This window comes from Peromyscus eremicus, chromosome 1, assembly GCF_949786415.1.
Source record: "Peromyscus eremicus chromosome 1, PerEre_H2_v1, whole genome shotgun sequence".
Taxonomy (NCBI): domain Eukaryota; kingdom Metazoa; phylum Chordata; class Mammalia; order Rodentia; family Cricetidae; genus Peromyscus; species Peromyscus eremicus.
Window position 1 is genome coordinate 115,377,950 of NC_081416.1, and position 8,149 is coordinate 115,386,098.

Consider the following 8,149-nt stretch of genomic DNA (forward strand, 5'->3'; position numbering starts at 1 on the left):
GTGTTCTCTAGAGCTCCCCCAAAGAACATCAACTGTCCGTTGTCGTTAAAACACATAAGACCACAGGACACTCTGTGGAGCTGCCTGCCTGGAGTGCTGGCTGGGACTCCCATTGATGACCTGCACTGATTCTCGTGGAGGAGAATGAGTCCTCACAGACACGTGGATCACCCTACCATAGTCATGCCTTACATGACTATATTGTCCCAGCCATTACCCTCAGTACAGCTTCATGATGTGTCCAAAGCCAGAATCATCTGGTTCATCTCAAATCCTCACTACACAGAAGGCATAGGAAGAAATATTTGTTTGTTTAGCTGGCTGACAGACAAACAGAAAGCTCTAGACACACAGCACAGTACTGTAGTTGCTCCAAGAGAGATGTCGGTGAAACCAGCCACTTTTTTCATGAAACAGGCTATTTTCCAGAATGAGTTAACTGATCAATTCTGATTTTTTTTTTTTTTGGAAGTGAACACATGGCACATAGTTTTCTTAAAAATGAACAAAAGCATCTTCAAAGACAAATGATAATTTTGGAAGATATATGACTGTAGTTTTTGTTACATAAAGACATTTTTAGTAAAATAATCGCACTATCAACTAACTCAATGTTTAAAAGTACAGGATAAGCATGCTCTTGACCTGTAGCACTCAGGAAATCATATGACCAATGCATGACTGCAGAGGATCCATTCCAAACACAAGGAAGATGGACTGAATCTGGAGAGACAGCTCGGCAGTTGAGAACATGCTGCTCTTGCAGAGGACCTGGTGTGGTGATATTTTGAACAAATAAAATTTGCCTAAAGATCAGAGGAGAGAACAAGGCACTAGATTAAACATAGAGGCCAGGCAGGGGTGGCATACACCTTTAATCCTAGCACTCTGGAGGCGAAGGTAAAGATCCAGCTGGATTTCTGTGAGTTCAAGGCCACACTGGGCTACACAAGATTAATCTAGTCTAAAAGAGAAACAGAGCCAGGCAGTGGTGGCACACATGTTTAATTCCAGCAATAGGAAGGTTGAGACAGGAAGTGATATGGCTGGGCAAAGAAAGGAATATAAGGCAGGAGGAGACAGGAACTCTCACTCTCTTTCAGGCTGAAGAGTTGGTAAGGTAAGAGGTGGTGGTTGTGGCTTGCTCTGCTTCTCTGATCTTTCAGCTTTCACTCTGATATCTGGCTCCAGGTTTTTATTAAATCCAATTAGGATTCATGCAACAACCTGGGGTTCAGTTCCCAGCACCACATCGAGCATCTCACAAATGTTTGTAAACTCCAGCTCCAGAGTTTCAGATGCCCTCATCTGGCCTCTGTGGACATCTGCATTCTTACACACACACACACACACACACACACACACAATTAAAAATAATAAAACAAACTTTATTTTTAAAAAACACTAATGGATTGTAACATAGCACAGGACAAACAATCCATGTTGCAACTCACCTTCAAGACACTACCACCAGTGTTAATGTAATATCAAAGGAAACTATCTGTCAGTATCCAGAAAAGCTTCATAAATGCCCCCGTGACAAATAATCACACAGCCTGTGACTCCGGATCTCCTTTATCACCAATCAAAACAAGGCAGTTCAGTGAGGCGGGAAAAGGAGAGATGGAATTCGGTTCTGGTTTTAGTCCCGCTTCAGGAGATTTTTCTCAAAGACACCACGACGTTTCTGTTTTCATTTGACTTTGGAATATAAACATATAATGTGTGTTGATGTAATGGGTTTACTATTTAAATGAATTAATAATGACGGTTTTTAAAATTCTGTTTTAATGTCTAACGTGGTCATTATTGATCACGATAAATGACAAACAGGCGTTTGAAGAGGAAAGTCCCAGTTGTCGCTAAACCATTGCCCTGACAGAGTAAAGACACCTGTCTGTGTGACTGACGTTTCTCATGTCAACAGACACAGAGTAGACGCCAAACCGGCATGGCTGTGATGTGGTGGCAAATGCCTCCAAAACTCAGTGACTTGTGACAGGAAAGGTTCTTTTCTTGCTTGTACCCTAAGTTCTCGGTAGAACAGCATCTATGTGGGCAGTTCAAGGTCTTCCTAACAGAGAAAGGGGAGCTCCATAAGGCAGGAGTTGGCCTCAACCTCCCCACCACACCCGTGACCCGTGTCTGGGTTCACAAGTCATTAAATAAGATAGGTTCTGAGGACAAACCTAATTTTTCATGGAAGAACACCAAATATGATAGAACCTATCTCCCACATTTCAGGCAAAATTCAGAATAACTTACACCACAAACATAACTCCGACTATTTTTATGACAGCAATCCCACCACACAGGAAGTAAAGGCGGGGAGGTCAAGAGCTCAAGGCCAGCCTTGGTTACATAGTAAGTCCAAGGCCACCCTGAACTAAATGACACCTTGCCTCAGGAAAACAAAATTGAAAAAGAAGTGCCTGAAATTAGATGACAATAAAAGTATACATGTAGAGGCAGGGAAAGTGGAGAAAGAAAAGAGAGGAAAGGGGGAAGCAGAGGGAGGTGGGGGACCCAACAGATCTTATTCTCCTCGCCATCTTGTGTCAGGAGACCGTGGAATCACAAGTGTAAAATGATGTCACCCAAGAATTATGCTGTCACATTTCAAAGCAATAAAAAGCCATCGGAGACATTTAAGGGCTCAACAAGACACCTCGCTGACACCACCTTACAGGTATTTTCTGCCTCAAAGTGAGCAGCTGAGCATGGGAAGGTCACACTCTAAATGAGACAGCAGTGAACCCTGAAGCAGGAGGAGCTGAAGTAAGACTAAACACTGTCATAAATCCCATCGCTAAGTGGAAGGCCGAAGACAAGGCTCGTCCTAGAGCAGAAACAGTACGTAGAATAACAACCAAGGCTTTGCAGCTCTCTTTCAGGTGAGGATTAAGTAGGAATGGATTGAGGTGAGGTTAAAATGTTTGTTTCTATTTCAGTTTCTATTTCTATTTCTATTGCTCCTCTCAAGTCTCATAATTGACAAATGATAAGTTAAAAGCTTAAGTTGTAAATATGTTCAATAGAAATAAAGTTTTACATATGTGCTTCAAATATAGTTTGTAAAAAAAACAAGCTTTTTTGGTTTTGTTGGTTTGGGGGGGCGTGTTTGTTTGTTTGTTTTTGAGACAGGATTTTTCTGTGTATCCCTGGCTGTCCTAGAACTCACTCTGTAGACCAGGCTGGCCTCAACCACAGAGATCCACGTACCTCTGCCTCCCATAAGGAGGCTAGGATTAAAGTCATACACCACCACTGCCAGGCCAAAATACAAGGTTTTTAATAAGAAAATGAAGTTCAAAAAATAACGGGCTTAGAGATGACAGACTTATTATCTAAATTTTAAGTCCTTTAATTTTGAATTGGGCAAAGTCACCAAAGAAAATAGATCAAATAAGAGACAAGAAGTACTAAAATAAAAGTAAAGATTAAAAATGAATTACCAAGAGATGTAAAACAGCTTTAAGTAAACAGCAATTATCAAATACAAAAGAGAAATATGTTTGTCCATATACCACAGGACATTAAAAGTCACCAATAAGGATTTAATGCAGTCTAGGGGCAGAAAAGCACTCACGGGTTTGCTACTTTGGGGAAGATTTTAAATGTGGCAACTTTAAGATTTCTCATGATAAAAAAGAGAACTGTAGTATTTTGAGTAGGAATGGGCCCCATGAGATCATATATTTGATTTCTTAGTCATTAGGGAGTGGCACTATTAGGAGGTGTGTCCTTGTTGAAGTAGGTGTGGTCTTTTGGGAGAAAGTGTATCACTGGGGGTGGGATTTGGCAATTCAAATGCTCAAGCCAGGCCTAGTGTCTCTCTCTTCCTGCTGCCTGCAGATCCAGATGTAGAACTCTCAGCTGCTCTCCAGTACCATGTCTGTCTGCATGCCATCATGCTTCCCGCCATGATTATAATGGATTAAACCTCTGAAACCGTAAGCAAGCCCCAATTAAATGCTTTCTTTTATAAGAGTTGCTGTGGTCATGGTGTCTCTTCACAGCAATAGAACACTGACTAAGACAAGTACCCACAGATAAAATTTGAAAACAGACAAAGTATTTACAATGTGTAGGACCTATAAATCTAATTTTCAGAACATTACTATTAGAAAATGGACATGACAGTACATGTGCTTCAAATGCAAAAGTCATCATTCTGACAGTTTTAGACCCACTGGGATATAAATCAGATGTGGGTTTTTACAAAGTCATTCCACATCATCCAAGAAGTGGGATGTAATTTAGACCTCAAGGTGATGATGGAAGGGGCTGGAGAGATGCTCCGGATGCTGAGATCAGGCACTGTCCTTGTACAGGACCAGGGTTCAGTTCCCAGCACCCACGTGGAGCAACCCAGAATCTCCGGTAACTCCAGCTCCAGAGGACCTGAAGGCCTCTAAGGGTGGCTGCACTCACATGCATATACCCACATACAGACACACACATGTACACATAATTAAAAATAGAAATAAATCTAAACAAAAAAAAGGAAAAAAATGGTGATGAAGATGTACCTTGCTGGCCCTAAAATTATTTTCTTAATGAATGAAAAGGGTCCTGAGACTGAAGGGAAACGGGAGAAACACAGGAAGAATAGGTTCCACGGAAGGAATTTTGCAATGTGTTTCGTTTCAATAATTATCAGCACCAATCCTTCTCCAAGCTTCCACGAACTGAAGAAGGGGGCATAATGCAGCGCGCCAGGTAAGGACGGTAAAAGAAAACTACAGAATGATATCCCTGATGAACACAGAACTGAGAGTCAGTGTCATCAAGGAAATCCTAGCAGATGGCATTGAAGAAAAGTCACATAGTTACTATTTTGCAGAATAGCCCCTAATTTGGATTTCTTTAATATTTTCCTTATTACACTGTAGTTACAGTATTTTGAGTAGAAGTCATAGAAACAATGGCATCTTTGTCCCATCTTACCATGTTCTGACATCTAGAAACATGGTACAGCAGTATCCAAATCAACTTTCATCACCTCACTGTGGCAGGATTTTCTCCAGCTTTCTTTTTCTCACATTTTCCCGTTTCCACATCACAGCCTGAGGGGGAGTCACCCCCACGGTATGTAACTGTGGAGTGTGAAGCTGGGCTCCACCTCCTTGAAGGTGAAGTGTGCATACAAAATTGGAATTATTTGCGATTTATCTATTGTTTCCACTTGACTTCGTCATTCGGCCATCATTTTTGCCAGTGTGAGTTCGCTAGCATTCATCAGATTCTCTTGGTTACAATCTAAAGCCACCTCATTTTCCCTTGTATTTATTGTTCCGGCTTCACTATGGGGAGCTCATTCAGTTGGGTAGTAGCCTTGTGGAACATCCCCCACACCCAACACCCCACATATTTTTTGGTAAAAAAAACTGAAAACGTTCTTATTTTGTGTCACTCTAAGATTGATGGGCCTCATTTTATCTTTCCCCTGCCCCAGACTCAGCATCAGCACTATCTCCAAGGGGTCCTGGTGTCTTTACTTAGAGAATTGTGTTAGAAACTAGGATGTGGACATGAGATATTAAATTACCTTTTAAAAACTGGTGTGATTTATTACTGACAAATATGTGTTAAAACTGGCATGTATGTCCATTTCTAGTGAAAGAGTAAGTGGTATATTGTTTCTAGAAAGCAATGTGGCAGTGTGTATGGAGTCTTAAATTTTTAATACAGATTTGATGTCATATTCTCACATCTGACACTGTCTCCTAATAGCACAAAACCAGAAAAGCCAAATAAACTTTTAATCCTAGCACTTGAGAGGCAGAGGCGAAAAGATCTCTGTGAGTTTGAGGTCAGCCTAGTCTACCTTACAAGTTTCAGGCCAGTCAGGGCTACACAGGGAGATCCTGTCTTTAAAAAAAAAATAGAAGAGAGAAAAAAATAAAGATAACCTCTGATAGAAAAGTCAAGTAACGTGGAAATCGTTTACAATAAGAATCATTAAAAAATGAGTCTACGACACCTTAAATTATTGACTTTTTAAGGTAGAGAAATAAAGGTACACACTTTTGAATGCCATGAAGAGATGACCTGTATGTAGATGAGAAATGTGTGTGTACCTGTATGTGTGTGTGGTGTTTGAATTTGTGTGTGTGTGATCATTTACTTGTATATAAATATATGTGTCACAGTTTTTTTTTTCATGGAAATATCTAAGCATAAAAGAAATATTTCCAAAATAGTCAATGACGGCCTCTAAATAGGATTATACTGTTTATTCGTTTTGATATTTTTTGTTTCAAATATTCTCTTTAAAGTCACCTTTAATCACAAGCATAAACACAGCACACTGTCACTGTTGTGTAAAGTAGCAGTCTGAATGACTGCTGTGGGTACTTATACTTCACAGATGGCTTATAACCTTGGTAAATCACAGCCTGAGTACCTCACGGTAAGATCCTTGGGGCCTAACCAGAAGACAGAGCAGACCCTCTCAAATCACACAGTAAATGGGACAGTGGTTGGATCTGCATCCAGGATCCACAGAGCACCAGAGAGCACAGGGTGGGAGTCTGGGAGGAAGGCTTGATTTCTCACTCCGTTCCAGGCCTCACTGACTTCTCAGATATTAAAGCATTTTCCCAGAACAGAAGACACCTGAAGGAAAAGAAAACATGTCTGAGGCTATCACAGACAGTGGAACATGATGAAATTACAAAGTTCAACAAACTTGGCTTTCAGAAGATGGCAGGCTGGTAATTAATTCACACAGGACTTCGAGTTCCGGTTTGTTTCTCTCTTCTGCGGATCTGGGTTTGTTTTGGTGGAGAAGTATGTAAGTAATAATTTTATGTCGTCTCCCCCAGCTACAGAGCTAGATCACATGACTCAAAAGTTTTACCAAAAGCAGCACTTTTATTCTGTAAAGTTGCCAAGGCAACACCAGCTGCTTATGACATCATGTGACTGAGGGGACACAGACTGATTTTAGAAGCCTAAAATTATCACTCAATCTGCTCACCAAAATTCTGAAGCAGCCAAGACAGCCCTGAGCCCAAGGAAAAAGCTCCGGAGACTCTGCTCAGTGGAAAGGGTGATGGCGATGAATTATGCATTGTTCTCTGGTACCACAGCCTCAAATCACATTGGAAAAGCATGCTCGCTGTCCACATATGCTGAGCATGCAGGGTGCATCTGCTAACCTGTTTCCCATTAAAGCTTCGCCGTCACCATCATGGAGGGAAGTCATTTCCAGCTTTTGGTAAACGGACTTTGAAAAAAAAATAATAAAATCTATTTTTTACTTAAGTCAAAATTATTTCTCCAATTATTCTAATTGAAGACATACTACAGATAAAAACTAAGACTAATCCTTTTCTAGCCTAAGACAGTATTACACAGTAACTGGAGGTACACGGTCAAACAGCAATGGCTTTCGCTTTCTAAGACTTTATTTTTCTTTTGTGTGTATGAGTGTTTGGGCAGCATGTGGCTCTGAGCACCACGTGTGAGCCTGGTGCCTGCAGAGGCTGGAAGAGGTTGCTGGGTCCCCTGGAACCGACTACAGTTACAGACGGTTGTCAGCTGCCATGTGGGTGCTGGGAATTGAACCCGGATTGGTATTTTTATAGAATAAGCAGTCTACGGATCATATGGAAAGTCTGAATTTTAGAGGTTTTCAGAGAGAAGTAAACGGACAGATGAATTCAAAAGAACTGTGATGTAATTTTCAGTTACTCATGTCCAGACATCAGAAAGAGGTAACTGGTCTCAACCATACATCATCCCCTCCTATGAAACAAGACCATTAGGATGGAAAAGAAAATCTTCGCTAACTGAATAGAGCTGTTTACCAGTTATTGTCCAGGGTTTGCTAACTTTTACTATCAAAAAAACACTTTTAAATTAAGATAGTTTTGTTAAAATGTCTGCATATAGTAATGAGTAATATGATTCCTGAAGAATAGTATCCAGAGCATAAACATCTCCTTTAAACAGAAATATTTTTAGTTCTTTGTAATTAATTTTGCAAACAAGAAAAAAAATGAAGCATCCATTACATGCAAGACAGTCTACTAGGTCCTGCAGTGACCACGATTCACATAAGATGTCTTCTGTTTTAATCAAGATATGGTTAAAGAAAATGAAAAGATCCAGGAAAGGTGCAAAGCTACACAGAGAAACC

General features: G+C 40.5%; 1 long non-coding RNA gene across 1 annotated transcript; it reads right to left on the minus strand.

Annotated features, from left to right (window-relative positions):
* Window positions 1–6,224: 6,224 nt before the first annotated feature.
* On the minus strand, window positions 6,225–6,865 carry LOC131902265 (uncharacterized). Its single transcript, XR_009377044.1, has 2 exons — window positions 6,695–6,865; window positions 6,225–6,621 (listed from the first exon to the last, which is right to left on the minus strand). It is a non-coding gene; the product is annotated as an uncharacterized LOC131902265 (long non-coding RNA).
* Window positions 6,866–8,149: the final 1,284 nt, after the last annotated feature.